The sequence below is a fragment of the Rhineura floridana genome, chromosome 9, assembly GCF_030035675.1.
Source record: "Rhineura floridana isolate rRhiFlo1 chromosome 9, rRhiFlo1.hap2, whole genome shotgun sequence".
Lineage (NCBI taxonomy): Eukaryota > Metazoa > Chordata > Lepidosauria > Squamata > Rhineuridae > Rhineura > Rhineura floridana.
The window spans coordinates 103,329,922-103,349,539 of NC_084488.1; the positions used below are offsets into that span (position 1 = coordinate 103,329,922).

A 19,618-nucleotide genomic window follows, 5' to 3' on the forward strand; every position below is an offset into this window, starting at 1 on the left:
AGTGTTCCCACGCATCTTACAGAACATGCAATTCTGTAGACTCTTGCTCTTTTCTCACTGCTGCTGGATGGTAGTGTGTGAGAGACAGGGGCATTAGCATGTGCATTCAGTTCATTGTACCACTGCTAGGCGCAAGGAGAGGGAACAGGCAAATATGAGATGAAAATGTGCTCTCACCACACTGTTACCTCATAGACCCAAAAGTGATACAGTCTAGTTCCAAAAGGTCATATAAAAATATTGAACATGTAAAAGGGACCTTACCACTGTATTGCACTTTGTACCTGTATATTGCAATGTATTGCATGATAATGTATACCTTTAACATATAAGGAAACCATGTACCTATCCTTTGAGGTAAATAAAGTAGAGACCTCACCCTCAAGGATAAGAAATAAAGTCCTAAAGAAAATATCAATATTAATATTTGAGGTGACCTTTTTTTATATAAAAAAAAATCTGTTTCAGCAGCAGAAAACTACTAGCAAAAACCCTATCCTCGAAGACCAAAAAAAGTGAATAAATAGGGAATCCGGTGTCAAATTCAAATTTTGTGAAATTTGAGCATATCCCTAGCTACCACTGAAACTTTGGCGCTAAAGGATTTGAGAATAAATATTATGACCACAACAAATTCCATAGAGATAGAGATACACACACACATGTATACACATTCATTACAATTTATTGTTCAGCATGTAAGTAAAATCTTCCATATTTATAAGGAACTCCTAGATGTTGTCTGTCTGCCTACCCCTTTCCAGCTTAAACTACTGGGATATATTGTGAATGTTCATAAATATTCTAATTGCTGGAAAGTGATTTTTCAGTCATAAATTGTTCATTAAGGGGAATTAACAGTAGGGCTGTGCACCAGCTCCGGAAAAATCCCAAACTGAATTGGGCTGGTCCTGGCAGATCCAGGATTTGCCCAGGGCAAGTCGAGGTAGCCCTGGGTCAGGTTGGGTTCACCTGGAGCGATCCAGGGCTGCCAAAAGGGGGTGGTCAGATGACCACATGTTGAAGCAGAACATTGCAAGCAACATCGTAGAAGAAGTAAATGCTGGTTTCATGATGTACTTACTTCAGCAATGCTGAAAATGGATCCCTAATCAGTGACTTTTGCTGGGATTTGGCACAGTTTGCCAGCTGTCTTTACAATATATTCTGGGGACCATGGTGTGTGTAGGGACACAGTTTAAGGTCTTATTTTTGTACCTTTTTCAAGTAAGATTCTTTGAGTACTTACTTCTTTGAGTAGGAATCTTGAGCAGATTCAATTGCTATGAAGATAGTGTTACTTTAAGTTTCGAAAGACATCTGCAGAGCTTGTCTATGAACCTCTCTATTGTCAGACTTTGGGGATCCACATTTGCATTTTCTAATGCTAAACCATTTTCCATAGCAGAACATTCCTAAAACTGCAGACCAGCTAGTTGTGTCTCCGGTCCTCAGCACAGTAAATATACAGTCTTCAACATAGTCTATACATGGGCTAAGAACATGATTGCATTAATGTAATGAAGATTCTAAATGCATTTATAAGGGTCTACTGTACTGTTGCTGTCATTGTTGGCATTGGTGTTGTGTTGTGATAAAGACCTTCTGTTTGGTCCGACAGCTTTTAAGAACATTTAGTTTTGACAATGGAAATGCATCAAGCTCGTAAAGAGCTATCATTTGTGTTGAAATGCTTCTGCTAAGCAAAACTGCTTTTACTTTCAAGGGCAGAGTGGAATATTGCCATAGAGACCACCTATTTTTAGAAATAACTATCAAAGAGGCCCCTGCACTTCATACTTTCTATCTTGAACTTATCATAGATGAATATCACTTTAATTTTTATGGACATATGCAGTTTTTGGCACAGGAGTTGGATAGAGTCAGGTTGCAACAAGGGGCATATACTGTTCATTGCCTGCCACTCATGAATTGTGAGATCCATCAGGCAATAGTTGTACTCAAACATGAGATCTCCTGGCTGAGAATCCACACCGTCCACTGTTTAGAAACAATAACACTGCAATATCAATTATAGTCTTTGGCCTGATCATTCTCTGAGCTCCAAATGCTGAGAGCCATTTTTGTCCCTTTTCAAATTCTTCTTCCTCACCATTTTGAATCTTACATCATGAGTTGGAAAATGAGGAGAAAGGAAACCCAAGAACTTCTGTCCACACATTGTGACTGTGTAAGGTATGAAGGGAGGAGCTGTGCATCTGCATGACACAGATGTACAAGCTCTCCATATGTGAAGCCTCCACATCTCTTTGCAGAGTGAAAGGAGCAATCAGTGTACAACTGACAAATGCATAAATGTGGGTTGCATCTGTTGGCTGTGCATCAGTGCATTGCTGATGTAAAAATGACTCACAAAGTCATAGCAGAATAGACACAAACTCAGTGCTACTTCATCTTTGCCCCAAGATGTTGCCTCTATACACAGTAATATGCAGTAAGAACAAGCCTTGGATTCGTGCAACTCATTCACACAGACACAGACACGTAGAGACAAGGGGAGGTAGCATAGGGAATCCTCAGTGAAACTGTTTTCATAGCCCAAACCTTCACCTGGACCCATTGGCAGTTCCTGAAAGATGACACCTTCATCTGATCCTTGGATCATTTGAGATGAGAGTGACTGGCTTACTTATTCAGTCATACGCGTGAATGAACCTGCCCAGGCACTGTAATCAATACCAGAGATCATTCTCCAAGTGCCCCCTCCTCAATCCTTACAGAATGCCCTCCCAAGACAAATCCACCTGGCACCTTCATTGCTGAATTTAAGGGATCAGGTTAAGACCTTTTAAAAGAAATTATCTGAGCGTTTCATGTATTTTTTGTTGAACTCTGAAACAGGTTGTTTAAGTACTGGCAATATGTGGTGTTGGTTGTTGTTTCCATACACTTTTTAAGGGGTGCATTCATTTGAAGTTTACAGCTACGCATATTGCTTTTTAGCATTGGCTGCTCTTTTAACAACCTGCTGCTGCGGTTCTTGGTTTATTTTATTGATGCATTTTTATTTTTATTATGCTTATGTTATTGTACAGTACTTTGAGAACTTTTAAGTTTAAAAGCCAGTTGACCATTCCTTAAATAAATATACATATGCACATATATGGTGCAGTAGACATCAAAACTTTGGTGAACACTGAAAATACCAGATGGATTTTGTGAATGTTCAAAAACTCAGAGATATGTCCCTGAATGACGACAGTTACCTCAATGTGCTTGTTGGCACTGAATGGTGTGTGCCTGAAAAGTGTGAAATACACATCTATTTTCAGACATTAGTCATATTCATCTGGGATTGACAGTACTCACATGTGAATGTCTGCATTCATCAGTTTGTGTACATTCTCTGCAACACACACACTGAAACTAGCATCAAACTCTTAAGTTAGATGCCAATTCCAAAACACATCATTTCTTCCTTTCTTTTTAAATCAGGCAACAACTGATGTCCTTTTAATTTTGTAGATTTGGGCTTCAATCCATATCCCTCTTACTCCAGGTCTACCCCACTGATTTTAATAGGATGACACTTGAGTGAATCAAGTTCTCACCTTGTAATCCATGTTGATTAGAACATGGGACCTGAAAGTGATTTCATAATGCAGAAGGCTGTTTATGCATGAGGTGATGCTATCTTTCCTAATTCATGGCCCGTTCAGCTTGCATAATTGCTATGTGTTGCTTCGTGGTAGCTGATGAAGCTCTCTGCAATCTACAAAATATAATGTAACAATCTACTCTTTCCGCTGCTTGTTTCCCCACCAACCATGAGTACCAAGGGAGCCAATAACAAATGGTCCACGGTACTGAAAGGTTAGGAAAGAACTCAGAAAAGTTATTTTCACATTTTGTTCACCTAATAGAGCTATGGCTTATATTAAATGCCAGCTGTGCAGTATGATTGGTCTGAATGCCAAGAGAGTACAAGAGATTCATGCACTAATGAATCAAATCCTCCCATTATATTATAAAGCAAAGTAATGTTTTTTTCTTTTTAACATCCTCCTCTCCAGCGTTCTGCTCTTTTAATCATCTATAGCTCTTCAGTACATGCATCTCACTCTCACTCGAGACAAATATCTTCAGATAACAGGTAATCTCCATAGCCATTAGCAACATCCAGAGTACAACTGCTGTAGCTATTATTTTTCTGATTGTTATCATAAAAGGGGATTTAGATTAGTTATACCTTGAAGTTATACCCCTTACTTGTGTTTCAAGAAAGAAAATTTGCAATTTATTTTTCTACTGACCTTATTCCTGGTCAGTTGATGTACATGTCACATGACATGTTACATTATTTCCTTTCAGAATCTGAGCTCCTCATTGACTTTGGTTGAATTTGCACTACGTGCATGTACACTTTTTAAAAAAAACAACAACCCAAGTTTATGATTAATATTAGTACTATTGTAATGTAGCTCTGCACAATGATTCTTTCATATAAATAGAATGTAAAGAAACCCAGACATAAGGGATTCAGGCTATCCTAAGTCTGAGTAGATGTGCATTGGATTGCAGTGTAAATTACTGTCACTTTCATTCAGACACAATATCAAGTCTTGCTCAGCAGGAGAGATCAGCTCAGTTTAATAACTTTTAAGTAAAACAGATGCTGTTAACTTTTGGCTTTAAAAATCATATCAAACCACTTTCATTTGTGAACATCTTCAGCATTTGGAATCCTGAAACTAAGTGAGCTATCCAGAAGACTAAGCCTTGGTACTTGGAGATGATGATGATGATATATTTATTTATGAATTGCCTCCCACATGAGTCTAAATGCAATTTACATTAAAAATAGCTTTTAAGACACAACAAAAGTGACAGCTAAATATAAGATTTAAAACAATAAACATCTAAAGCAGACATACTTTCACCCAGCAGAAAACTGGTGAAATTGTTTCTGAAAAGTACATATAGTGGCTGCTAATCTTATCTCAAGAGGGATGCTGCTCCACAGAATAGAGGTAGCCACACTGGAAGCCCTGTCCCAAGTTGCTGTGTAATGGTATATGATATAATCACTGGGTGATATCCAGTGTTAATCATAGGTAACACAGACTCACTGAAATCAGAGGACTACAATAACTTTATCTATTATTTCAGTGGGTCTACTCTGTGTTTTATTTATTTGGATACCACCTAATGAGTGCCAGGATCTGGGACACTACCACAGGGAGGATCTGATCCACAGCATGAAGGCAGCGGTGAGAATCAAGCCTCCCTGGTCATGACACTATTAGGACCTCAATACAGAACAACAGGCTGTTTCAGATATCCAAAATAAGGCTGCAGTCCAAACTCCTATTCACCAGCAGCGGGGCTTGAGGGAGCAGCACAGTCACTGCAGTATCCAGACCCCTGTTGCTCATGCCAGCCAAGATGGAGAGTTGGGGAGGGGAAAATGCCCCTTCACTGGTACAGCCAAGAAGCCTGGATAAGGCCAGTTGATGTCACATGATAGCAACAGGGCTGGCTCAAAATCCATTGGATCCTGTGCTGGCACAGCCCTGCACCCTCCTTGCCCTGTTTCAGGGCGCTCCAATGGCTATCATCAACAGGTATAGTCTTAGAGGTAACCTCCACTCACCATTTGGGCAAGCATATTGGGCACTCTTTGCCAGCAGAGCTGGTCAGGGCTATGCAGAGGGACACCTACACCCCATACAAACCCCAGGGAGTGTGGCAGATTAGGGGTTTGGATTGCTGTGCCTGGCATTATTTGGATCTCTGGGTAAAATAATCCAGTCAATCGAAAGTATTTCCAAACTGAACTAAGGGGATTGCCCACCAAAATAACAATGCCGTGTTGTCATATATCTGTGTGAGAGAGACGGCTCCCAAATGATATGGGAGTTTTGTGTGTGCATAGTGAAAAATAAATGCACCCTCCCTAATCCCAAACAATTATATGCTGGCACTATCTTGTTTGCTTTAAAGAGATCATTTCCCACTTCTGTCTCGCAATGAAAAGGTGATGGAGTGGCAAGACATTTTTTCAATGGAGCATGACTTGTTTTCCAATCTTTTTTACAACAGGTAAAACATGGAAGCTGGAGATTTTCTACTGCCATTATACCAAATAAGGGTTTATCTTGTTTAGGTTTACTCAAACAATTTATTTATTTTTATTAGACTGTGAAGGCAACTCATCAGGCATTTCTGAGGTTGAATTAGCTTGCTCCTGTTCTTGTTTTATGGGTCGACTCCATCTGTGTATACACACATCTGTCTGGAACTGGATCCCTCACACTCATCTCACATTCCAGTTTCAGGATTTCGAGAGCCCTTTTGAGAAGTGATAACAGAGGGCTTCCTTAACTGGTGATGGATGAAACACACAAATCAGAGTCCTCTGATTTGTGAAAATAAGCCAAGCTACATACATACCATATGTTAAAAAAAAAAACGCATCTCCCAAATGACAATTTTTTACCACTGTCTCTTAGGCCTCATCTGTACTATACATATAAAGCAATATTATACCACTTTAAATAATCATGGCTTCTCTCAAAGAATCCTGGGAACGTAGTTTGTGAAGGATGCTGAGGGCAGTTGGGAGACCCCTATTCCATTCACAGGGCTACAATTCCCAGAGTTCCCTGGGAAGAGGGACTGGTTGTTAATCCACTCTGAGAACTGTAGCTCTGTGAAGGATCACCTAACAGCTCTTAGCACCCTTAACAAACTACAGTTCCCAGGGAAGCCATGACGGTTTAAAATGGTATTGAACATGGAAATGGACTGCCTTCAAGTCCATCCCGGCTTATGGCGACCCTATGAATAGGGTTTTCATGGTAAGCAGTAGTCAGAGGTGGCTTACCATTGCCTTCCTCTGAGGCTGAGAGGAAGTGACGGTCCAAGGTCACCCAGTGAGCTTCATGGCCATGTGGGGAATCGAACCCTGGTCTCCCAGGTCATAGTCCAACACTCTAACCACTACACTACACTGGTTCTCAAAGTGGTATTATGCTGTTTTAAATGTATAATGCAGATGGGGCTTTGGAGTGCAGCCCAGGAACATAGCCTCCCTCCCACTCTAGTTCACAAGATCACACCTTTGTGCTCTGCAGTAGTATAATTCTGCCACTGTACGCATGATCACTAATGAAGATCAGAGTCCCTTTGTCACTCATTGCTATACACTGAATACATGTTTAAAAAACAACAACAACCTGCCTGTTGAAACATTTACAAAGATGTACACTGTGTTTCTCAATAACACATGCCTTTTCTTCATTGAGCATATTAGCTCCATCAGCTTTTCTTTGCTTAGTTTTTTCTTTGTTAATATTTATGTATGATTCTTTTTTTGTATTGATCCGTGTACATCTTTTTTGTTATATGTATTGAAAAATTTCAATTATTTTTAAATAACTCCTGCCCATTCATTATTATAACTGTGAGTACATCAAGATGGAAAATTCCAAGACTAGTTAAAACTAAGAGCAAAGGAAAGATCATGTGGTACCCTTGCTTGAAGGTTCTTTCCAGCTTCCTCAACTTCCTGAGTTGGCCCTGTTGGACTCAGGGCACCAGTTACTGACCCATTCTGTCACACTCTGGAACTACCATCCTCCCCCCACTTAAAAAGATCAGGGTAGAGGGGTTTTTTAAAGACATTTTTTAATTTAATATGCCTAATATAGGTGCCAGGTTTGGGGATGCCTTGTGTAAAATGCTCTCAAGGTCATTATTGCTGTCTCCTTTCTGCTGTCTATTCTAGCATTGTGCCAAGATTTCTTTTCCTGCAAAAGAGACTTCGGTTTTTTTTTTCTACCTCATTATCAGGGAGCTTTTAGCCACATTGCCATTGGACGCAGTTTCGAGCTTACATTGCCCAAGATTGTAGCTGAGGATGGGGTGTGCATTTTTCTTTCCATTAAGCATTTCCCCAGCACTCTACAACCTCCCCACCTGCCTGTGCTTACTGATCTGAAAAAGCCCCATGGGAGGAGTTATCTCACGATGTTTAACCCCAAGCTTTAACTGAAGGCACCCAGAAAGGCTGCAAAGTGTAGACTACTAGAGAGACTATTTGTACTGTGAAAGAAAGGGCACTCACAAACACTCCCTGGTCACTTTAAAAGGAAAATAAGTGCACCTCACCCATTCATTTTGAAATGCAAGTTCTTTTCTCATTAATTGATGGAGATCAGTAAAAACAAAAAAAGCACCATATAAATTGCCATCATGGTACTAGGCCATTTGCTTGCCTCTTCCTCTGGGCCTAATAAGTACCACCTCAGAGAGAGAGAGAGAGAGATGTGCAGATGATATTGCTATTTTCTTTTGCTTCCTTACTGATTTCTCAGTCAGAAAGGCTTGGGGAATAGGGTGGAACAACGAAGAAGAGGAGCATTGCCAGGGGGCTCTAGGGTTTGGCAATGGACCCCCTATTGGGATGCAGGCCTCAATGCTGACCCCTGGTACTCACCCCAAATGAGTTAGTTGTTTATAAAAAACAAGGAATACATTTATTGGCAAGATTTAAACATAAAATATATCACAATAAATTTAATAAATGAGCCCATAAATAATAATAGAATGGTAGCAAGGAGAGCCAGTGTGGTTCTCCTTGCATTTAGAATGTTGGGCTAGGATCGACTTCCGGGAAGGGTGACTTAGCCTGTGCCTGCTTTTGAGACGGGCTCCTGCCTCAAAAGAAGCTTATTCAGATATATCAGTCAGTTTTTTCTTTTTTTTTTGACTGATTAAACTTCTCCCGGGTAGGGAGAAACGAAGAGATTAACCTCAAAGCCTATTTTTGTTGGGACGACCAGATCTCATTAATTTATGGGACGAGGTCCAGCCGACGAAGGTGGGACGGATTTTCAACAGCAAGCTCTATCTGTTAAAGCGAACGTTCATCTTATCTTCTAAGAGAGAACGCACTAACAGGCAAGCACCCTTCTTTCTATATTTTTCTTTTACTTGACTTAAATTGTTGCTGTTTAAAAGAGATTTGCCAGATTGATCGGTTTTTGACACCTCACTGGGGAGCCGTAACTTCTCTCTGCTACGCACTAATTAATAGCTTATCTCTGTTTTTGTTGCAAAAAGCTGTCCTGGATTTGCATTCTAAAGATATACACAGAAGAGGGATTTCTATTCCAGATTTTTATTTTGAAAAATATTATACTGTTTTGAGACTACTCTCTTTTTGGTCTATTTTATTTTGACGAATCTGTTTCTTGACGATTGCCATTAATTGTTTCGATCCTGGGAACTGCATTTTGTTTACTTAACTATTGGAGAGATAAGGCTGTCTGCTCTGTTTATACTGTGATGTCACCAAGTTTGGAGTATTAACCCAATTGTTGCTGAAATAAGAAGTGGTTTTCCTATATTTTTCTTTTAAAATGGCAATTAAGAAAGTGGCTGAGAATCTGGAAATAACTATGTTTCAGAAAATAATGGATGAGATTGAGATAACGAAAATTGAATTGAGTAAAATGAAGCAGGAGATTAAAGATATAAGGGTCCCTGTGAGAGAGGTGACCCTGGAAGGGGTCCCTGTGAGAGAGGAGACCCCGGAGATTGGAACAGGGGTCCCTGTGAGAGAGGAGACCCTGGAGACTGGAATAGGGGTCCCTGTGAGAGAGGAGATCCCGGAGATTGGAACAAACGTGGAACAGGAACAAGATTTGGAGTCTATGGACTTTAGAAATAAAATTTATTGTTTGGAACTCAATGTTATCTCTGAAGAAATTAATGAAGATTCTAGAGATAAAGTTATCAATGGCATGGATTATCTTCTGGACTGGAATGATGTGATGGAGCCCAATATAGAGAAAATCTATGGAATTAACTGCAGCCATGTGACAATGGAAAAACTTTTAAGAGATGACCCAGTGTATTTTGAAAAAAAGAACAGAGATATGATTTTACAGCAGTATTTCAGCAACCTATTCAGAATGGATGGCAAGAAAATATTTGGGATAGAGGTAATTCCCATCAGACTCTTACTATATGACTATGGCTTTGACAGCAAGATTATTATGGAATACTGATAATGGAAGATTGGATATTGAAATTACTGGACTTAACAAGACTACTGAAGATGGAAGATGGAAAATGGAACTACTAGAGATAATAGAACAATGGCTACTGAAATTACTGAACCTAACAGATTCTGATGTGATGGATTAATTGAAATGTTTATTTTGACTATGGTTATGACAATAAGATTATCATAATTAGTAATGAGATGGATTAATCGATATGCTTATCTGGAAAAAAAAATTGATAGATATATTTCTTAAAGAATTGAAACCTCTCTTTGACTTTTTGTGGAAAGAATAAAGTAATGTTTATGAGATTTGATGATTAAGTAAGATAACTACTGGAGGAAAGTGATTTTATAATATGACTTAAGAGACAGGATTGTTATATATTATAGACTTATAACTGATTTGATCTTTGACAAATGGGAAGTCAATATTTTACTCTTTATTTTTTATTTTTGTTTTTTTTTTCTTTTTTTCTTTTTGTTTAACTATTTTTGATTTTGTTTTTTGTCTTTGAATGTTTTATGATTTTGTCTTGTATGTTTTATGAAAATCTGAATAAAAATTATTGAAAAAAAAAAAAAAGAATGTTGGGCTAGGATCTTAGGAGACCAGGGTTCAAATCCCCATTCACCCATGAAGCACCCTGAGTGGCCTTGGGCCAGTCGCTATCCCTTAGCCTAACCTATCTCAGAGTTATTTTGATTATTAAAATAGTGGGAGGGGAGAAAGGTATACATAGCTCTAAACTCCTTGGAAGGACGAGATGTAAACATAATAAATAATGTTAAAATATATCTTTTACAAAGGAGTTCTGTGGGAAAAAAAGGTTTATGGATATTGTTCACAAACCATCGATCAGCTGTAAAAAAAACCCCACAATCCATATATTCCAAAAGAATTCATCTGATGAATATACTTGCTGTTACAACCACCCATAGGCAAATGATTTCAAAGTCTACAGATAAATGTACTGATTTTTAAAACTGGGAGGAGGGGAATGATAGAGTCCATTATTTATACTTTTTTTAAAAAAATCCCCTTTGCTATTTACTTAAAACACTGAAATGCACACTCACCCACATTCTTCTCCTTAAAGAGAACTGGGAAGCAATACTTAGTCAGCTCTGGCAGCAGGGACTCTTAACAAATGACACTGGTCTTTCTTGTCAACCCAGATCTCGCTTGCAATAGGGAGATAAAGTTCTACTGAGAAACCTGAAGGACGAGCTGCAAAAGAGATATTAGCAGCCTGGCTCTGTCTGAATAGAAGAGAGGATGGTTGAAATTGGATCTGCTGTACTTCATGACAAACAAGCACACCACCATTAACTAATGGCATGACAGATAAAACAAATTGGAGTCCTAACTATAATGTGTTTGGGATCTGCAAATAAGCTGACAGGATTAAGGTGAGGTGTCAGAAGTTGACTCTGCAACAGGTCTTGACTGAGTTTCCTGATGGATGTGTCACAAACATAGTAAGCTGCCTCATCACAGTCCAGAATGTTTGTCCATCTAGCTCAGTGTTGTGCGCTCTGACTAGCAGTGACTCTCTGGAGTCTCAGACATAAAAGAGACTTTCCCGTTACCTGAACCTTTTAACTGGAGATGCTGGAAAACAAACCTGGGACTTTCTGCAAGTAAAGCATGTGTTCTACCAGTAAGATATTGCTTATCCCTCTTGGGAGGGCAGAGCATTGTTGCAAGTTTACATGCCACCACCCAGTTATAGCACAAGAAGACCACAGCAGCCATAGAAGGGCATTGCACCCACAGGCCAGAGAAGGTCAGATGATACTCCCTGACTCCTAAAAACTCCTGGGTGGAGCTTGCTCATTGATCTGAGTATATACTATTTTTTAAAAAAATCCTTTTCACCTTCCTCTTAGGGACGCACAAAGATATTGTTCAATTCACATTTTAAAGCAATCCAACCTGATTTACATTTCCTGTACTAAAATGCAGATTGGAACATAGTTACCTTCTATTTTAATTCTTCTCAGATTTTTTCAGTACAGTTCTGGGCTCAAAAACGTACCAAAATGCATATAAAATCTGGTTTTTGGAATAAATTGCATATGAAAATACATATTTTAGGGTAAAATGGGTGCAAAAATGTATACTTGGGAGGAGAAATGTGCATTTTTTGCCATTTTTTAAAAAAATGTGCAGAATTATGTGGTAATGGATGACAATTGACTTATGAATGAGTACATGTAAAAGTGACATGAGCCCAAAACAGACTGTTGTCTCCATCCCCATGTCCTCCTCATCCCCGCTCAGACTTTGCATTATCTCACTCTCAACTGCACAAAAGCATCTGGGTATGCCAGGAGGATAGAAGCCATTCCCCTACCCTAGACGTCCCCTGTGAAAGACATTATGTCACATTCCCAATTATTTCGGGGGGGGGGTCAGAATGGTGGCCTCAGCTGGCACACCAGGAAGAGTTTTCTTTGCTGCTTCCACCAATACAAAACAATAGAGATCATGGTGTCCAAAACCAAGAAGAAAGGTGAGGTGTCTCTGTCCCCTCCCCATATGTCTTCCATTTCAAGCCAAAAGTTTATTTTACCAAACTTTGGCTTAACCTTAAATCACAGTGTTGAGAATTATCATAATAAACCAGCATCTGGTGGTGTAGTGGACAGTGATGGGTCTGGATCTGTGAGATATATCTGTTAACTGAGGTTCTCACACAGTTATTTATTTATTATTCTTTTATTTATTTTATTTATTAAATTTATATCCTGCCCTTTCTCCCAGTAGGAGCTCAGGGTGGCAAACAAAAACACTAAAAACACTCTAAAATATCATAAAAACAGATTTTAGAATATATTAAAACAAAACATCTTTAAAAATATTTTTTGAAGACAGACAACTTAAAAATCTTAAAAAGCAATTCCAACACAGATGCAGAGTGGGATAAGGTCTCTACTTGAAAGGCTTGTTGAAAGAGGAGGTCTTCAGTAAAAGATAACAGAGATGGTGCCTGTCTAATATTTAAGGAGAGGGAATTCCAAAGTGTCAGTGCCACAACACTAAAGGTCTGCTTCCTATGTTGTGCAGAACAGACCTTTTGATAAGATGGTATTTACAGGAGGCCCATTCTTCAGCCCAAGTGTTCTGAGAGAAGCAGCCCATAATGCAATACCAACAACAACAACAAATTAAAAACAGAGGAGCATAAAAATTCCAGCAATGAAGCATCAATTCCCAATAAAAGGATTTCCACCTGGCATCTCAAGGAAACTGATTTGGCATCAAGTAATCCTCTCTAGGGATTGTGTTTCAGAGTATGGGGGCCATGATCAAGATAGCCATGTTGCCAGTCATGCAAAGCCTCTCCTCCAAAGACAAGGGGACATGGAGAAGGGTGTCTGAGCAAAGCCAAAACATAGTGAGGGGTTTCAGCTCAGGTCTAGGGCTGATTTCTAACATCAGCGAGATTTTTGATTCAAACTACCACACCAAGGTAGGATGTCTGATCCGTTTTATGTTTTTTTTTAAATCTGCATGAGAAAAGACCATCGTCAGACACCATGGTTGAACTGCTTTTCTGTCTCAGTCATACCACCTTAAGAAGCCAAATGACATAAAAGAAGCAGTTACATTTGGCTATGCAGATCAACCAGAGCTTGGAAGTAACTCGTTATTTTTAACGAGTTACTTTTAATTTGTTACAATTTTAAATAACGAGTGGGTAATTCCATTACATTTGGCAAGTAATGGAACAAATAGTAATTTCCCTACGTTTCAGCTTCAACTTTAACGTTTCCACGTTAGGTTGGACGTTACTTGGGGGCGGGAACAAGGGGAAGTCAGCTCCTGGCTGTGATTGGTTAACACAAGACATGTGCCTCACACTGATTGGACCTCTGCGCAGACTGTCTCTTCCCTTGTGATCTGTGTTAGGAGGCACGAGGGAAGAGATGAATAGGCAGGGGGAGCCTGCTAGCGTCTGACTCTGAGAGGAAAAAATGGACGCTGGAGGAAAAAGCCAGGGCAAGGACAACAACGGAGGAGAAGGCTGCAGCAGAATGGCGAAGAGCTGTGGAGGTGAGTGACGATGATTTGTGTGTGTGTGTGTGCCCCGGTGTGTGTGTGCGCCCCGGTGTGTGTGTTTTCAGCTGGAGTCTCTGGTTTTGGGGGGGCTCCGGCTCTCTGGCTATCACCCCTTACTCTCTGGACTCTCCGCTTCAATTTAAAAAAAAATTAAGTTTCTAGGTGGTCTAATTCCCAAGATATACACCAAAACGTAACCCCCCCCTGCACAACTTTTTTTTAAGCAGATAATGCTCTAGCTACAACTCCCATCAGCCCAATCCAGTGGCCATGCTGGCTGGGGCTGATGGGAGTTGTAGTTTAAAGTAACTTTTCAAAGCTCTGGCTGCAACCCCGCCCTTTCATGATTGTGAGTAAAGTGCAGACTTGTGTTTGTGTTGTAAATCTCTCTCCCTCCAACCCTATTTTTAAAGAAATTAGGCAGGGTTTATCACAGTTTTTATTATGTAGGAAACTAATACTCATTTTTTAAAAAAATGAATGAAGTTTATTTATTTATTTTTATTATTTTATTTATATCCCACCCTTCCTCCCAGTAGGAGCCCAGGGCAGCAAACAAAAGCACTAAAAACACTTTAAAAATCATAAAAACAGACTTTAAAATATATTAAAACAAAACATCTTTAAAAACATTTTTAAAAGCTTTAAAAACATTTTTTTTAAGAAAAAGTTTAAAAACATATTAAAAAGCAATTTCAACACAGACGCAGACTGGGATAAGCTCTCAACTTAAAGGACTTGTTAAAAGAACAAGTTCCTTATCACTTGAGGCTGCAGTTTTCCCTGGTTGAGTAAGCCCCATTGAATACATTGGGACTTGCTTCTGAGTAAACAAACATAGGATTGCACTATAAATATCTTTACAGGTTATATAAATAAACATATTTGATAGTCATGCTTATATAAATATTTTCATAGAATCATAGAATAGTAGAGTTGGAAGGGGCCTATAAGGCCATCAAGTCCAACCCCCTGCTCAATGCAGGAATCCAAATCAAAGCATTCCCGACAGATGGCTGTCCAGCTGCCTCTTGAATGCCTCCAGTGTCGGAGATCCCACTACCTCTCTAGTAATTAGTTCCATTGTTGTATGGCTCTAACAGTTAGGAAGCTTTTCCTGATGTCCAGTCGAAATCTGGCTTCTTGCAGCTTGAGCCCATTATTCTGTGTCCTGCACTCTGGGATCATTGAGAAGAGATCCCGGCCCTCCTCTGTGTGGCAACCTTTCAAGTACCTGAAGAGTGCTATCATATCTCCCCTCAGTCTTCTCTTCTCCAGGTTAAATATGCCCAGTTCCTTCAGTCTCTCCTCATAGGGCGTTGTTTCCAGTCCCCTGATCATCCTTGTTGCCCTCTTTTGAACCTGTTCCAGTTTGTCTGCATCCTTCTTGAAGTGCAGAGACCAGAACTGGACACAGCACTCAAGATGAGGCCTAACCAGTGCTGAATAGAGGGGAACTAATACTTCACATGATTTGGAAACTATACTTCTGTTAATGCAGCCTGATATAGCATTTGCCTTTTTTGCAGCCACATCACACTGTTGGCTCATATTCAGCTTGTGATCAACAACAATTCCAAGATCCTTCTTGCATGTCGTACTGCTGAGCCAAGTATCCCCCATCTTATAACTGTGCATTTGGTTTCTTTTTCCTAAGTGTAGAACTTTTACTTCCACCCAGTTTTGTCATGCTGTGTCCCTATAAGTATCCAATTGCATACTATGGTTGTACAATACTTCCTTTACATTTTAAGTATGCCTTGGGGTAGTCATGGCTCTCCATTGTTTTCATCCTGAGGGGCAGATAGGCTGAGAAATGGTGAGTAGCCCATGGTCACCCACTACACTTTATAGCTTATTTTCATTTTGAAAAATTAATTAAAACAATTTACATGCAGGCAAAATGTATTAAGCGGATTCACACAATATGTGTAAAGCACATCCAACTCGCATTTAAAGCGCATGACTTCCCCTAAAGAATTCTGGGAAGTGTCATTTCCCCCTCACAGTTATAGTTCTCATCACTCTTAACAAACTGCAGTTCCCATGATTCTGTGGTGGGATTCATGTGCTTCAAATGGGTGTTGAATGTGCTTTAAAGGAATGGTGTGGATCTGCCCTAGGTATGATGTTCATTCAAGAGTGAATTGAAAAGAACAATTTTAAAAGATACTTCTTACTCTTACTCATTTTTCAGACCTCTTTCTGAAGTAAAGGGTCAAATCTGTAAAAACATTTGGAGCAGCCACATTAAAAGATAAGGGCAGGGTATTCCAGGCAGGGGGTTGCCAACCCTGCTTGGATGTGGATGTCTTTGCAGAAGAACCCTAGTCAAGGTTTACCAACAGCACAGTCCAAACTATATCTACTTAGAAATCAGTCCTGTTGAGTTCTATGGGGCTTAATCCCTTAGTAAGTGTGTTTAGAATTGCAGCCTTCAGGAGCCTCCATCTTTACTCCCCAAAGCTCCCATCTAACATCTCCACAACACTAGGCTCCTTTGTCTCTGCTGTGGCCTTCTGGTGACTGCCCTAGCCTGAAGGCACTTAACCCTTCTTGCTGAAAGCAAGTAGGCTAGATTAAATGTTCCCTACCCAGGCTCATATATAAAAAATATAAACGGCATTTTGTCAAAAGTATTTTTGTCTACATTTTATACCTCATCCTTGGTTTTCCAAGCTTGGCATGGAATGCTTCTCATACAGAATTAATTTGAAATGCTGCATATTTATTATCATAATCATCATATTCAAAATAAAAAATATATGTACCGCCTTCAAGTTGATTCCAACTTATGGTGACCCTATGAATAGGGTTTTCATGAGGCTGAGAGGCAGTGACTGGCCCAAGGTCACTCAGTGAGCTTCATGGCTATGTGGGGATTTGAACCCTAGTCTCATTTTGTTCTCACAACAACCCTGTGAGATAGTAGGTTAGACTGGCCCAGGCAGGGTTATTTAGTGAGCAAAAATGATGCAAATACGATCTCTTTTAATTGTGCTATCGACCTGCTTACTTCCACGCTGACTGGGGCATCTTGCAGCATGGGGAAGAGATGGGGGCACATCACAGCTGAAGTTCACCCACATAGGAGCATTATCTCTTGTTTATTACAGAGACGCCTGTTGCAGGTTTTGCTGCTGAGAGCAGCAGTCAGTTAGTGCGGCCACTTGAGTCACAGCTTGTTGATCCTGAGGAGGCAAAACTAGAAAGTGAGGTTCAGAAAGGAGGCCCTGTGCACGAGGAGGAGGAGGGCATGTAGCAGTGCCAGTTGCCCACAGCCACATCTGCAGAACAGCAAGTACCATGGTTTGGCTTTGAGAAAGCTTGTACATTTGTGAGCCAGAGTGGGAAAAAATGTTGTTGTACGATGAAATTACTGCCTTCCAAGGATCAAAAATCTGAGATCAGCTGTTTCCTCCTCATCCAATGTGAAGAAACATTTTGAGGTAAGCCTTTGTCATGCTGGTCCTCAAAGAGTGTCCATTGTCTATTTATGTTTAAATTGTGAAGTTCCTCTTCCATTTTTTCTTGGATTCATGCTTTGTTCTTCTTCCTCAGAGGGCACACCCTGAGAAGCTGAGAGCAATTGAAGAAGCAATAAAGGCAAGGAGACGTGGCCTTCCTGAACCAATGCATGACACCCCTCCTCCCAAAATGCTGAAGCAGCAGCAGACAACCCTTGAGAGGTGGGAATCTGGCAGGGATCTGCTTCTTCTGGCAGCCTGCGTACACCCTCGCTTCAAACTAGATCAGCTGGAATCGTGTCAGGCCACCACCCATACCAACAAGTAAGAACATTAGGGAAGCCCTTTGGGTGGATTACTCCAAGGGAAATGTTGTCTCAAGGGAGGCATCAGAGGGCTTAAGGTGGTAGGCAGGGGCTGGGCCTTTTCTTCCTGGGGCTCCTCATCACAACCTTGGGTTGCTGCAGGTAATCCTTAAGGGTCTGCTGTGCTGCCCCATGAGTGTGGTGACTTGGTCACCTTCCTACCTTCCATGTCATCATCCACAGGCTCAGACTGGACCCTGAACCAGGGGACATGACAAGCATCAGGAAATGAAGAGCAGATGATGGTTTCCTAACATATATGTGTTAACATATCCTCTCTCTTTCTTAGATACACAATGGAAGCCTTGTTGAAAGCTGAAATAAAGATGGGTGTACTTAATGAGAACAGTGATCAGTCTTCAGATAAAGACCAGGAAGGAGATGACTTAGAAGATGATTTCTTTAACTTTCTGCCCCAGGGCAAGAAGTCAGCAGTGGACACTGCTGAGGAGGAACTGGTGAGGTACCTGAGGTCTCCCAGCAGGGAAGTGTCATCACTCCATGGCTTTCCACGTGTGCTGCGGTGTTTTTTGCAGCACAACACAGGCATGCCTTCAAGCGCCGCAGTAGAACGCCTGTTCAGTACTGGTGGCAACGTAATGACTGTAAAAAGACATTCCTTGTCTGACATGCTCTTTGAGCATCTTGTTCTTTTGAGACATAACAGAAACATATTATAAATGCATTTCAAGTGTAAAATCTGATTTCAAGAGTTGGGGTATCTTCATTGCTTGGGGGGATGTGAGATTCTGTTATGCCATTATGTTAATCTTAAGGATAAAATTTTTTATTCTACTACCCCCTGTGTGTGTGTGTTTATTTTTAATATTGTTTTAGACTTCTTAGATGTGCAGCAGCCAAGGCCAGCACCTTGTAGGAGTTTTTAAAAAAAAGTAACTGAAATGTAATTGTAGTGATTACTTTTGAGAAAAAGTAAAGTAATCAGTTACTTTCAGAGCAATTGCAATTGTAACTGTAATTACTACTTTTTGGGCCAAGTAATTGTAACTGTAATTTATTACTTTTTAAAAGTAATCTTCCAAGCTCTGAGATCAACACATTAAGTTTTAATTGGTTTAATTTAGTGAACTGCTAAAATTACTGTAAACACGCCTTGTGCTTTCTTGTCTTCTATCAAGATGTCAATTTCTTCCTTACAAGCGAATGTAATATTCCGTTGACAGATACAGTGATTTGCATAGCATTAAATAAGAGTTGGTTTGAACCATAATGTTCCCTGTTCTCTTTTTAAAATATCCTTTATTTTTTTTCTCTCCCAAAATGCCAGTCAGACTTTCTGCTGTGCTTTCCCTCTCTCTTCACCCTCACTACAGTAGATCAGCAGAAGATTCATCATACTCTTGAGGTTTATGAAGTGAGGAGGATGCTCTTTGTGATCTAATCTATTTTAATGGATGAGCACTGAAGATGGTATAGGCAAGCCATTAAAGGTACCCTGGGCTTCTTAAGGGGGGATAATAGCCAGCTACTGTTATCTCAGGCTGACAGAAACATGGTGCACCAAGGAATGGTACAATTCATAGAAATCTGTTTGTGCAAGGAGGGGGGATATAATATGAACACGCAAAAAAGACTGGTTCCCAAGTTTTTCCCTTCTATATAGCTGCAAGGGAAAGAATTTGGGCCTCTCAGGACATTGTCAAAAAAAAGGTATTCCAACAGA

At 40.0% G+C, this 19,618-nt stretch overlaps 1 long non-coding RNA gene and 1 pseudogene across 1 annotated transcript in view; one reads left to right on the plus strand and one right to left on the minus strand.

The window, feature by feature from the left end:
- Positions 1 to 18,281, plus strand: part of LOC133363721 (uncharacterized) — a 729,805-nt gene extending 711,524 nt beyond the window's left edge. The window contains exon 3 of the long non-coding RNA XR_009757739.1: positions 18,224 to 18,281. This is a non-coding gene — a long non-coding RNA (uncharacterized LOC133363721). The remainder of the gene's footprint in view (positions 1 to 18,223) is intronic.
- The window catches only part of LOC133363719 (serine-rich coiled-coil domain-containing protein 1-like), a 243,807-nt pseudogene that overhangs the window by 38,830 nt on the left and 185,359 nt on the right, over positions 1 to 19,618 (minus strand).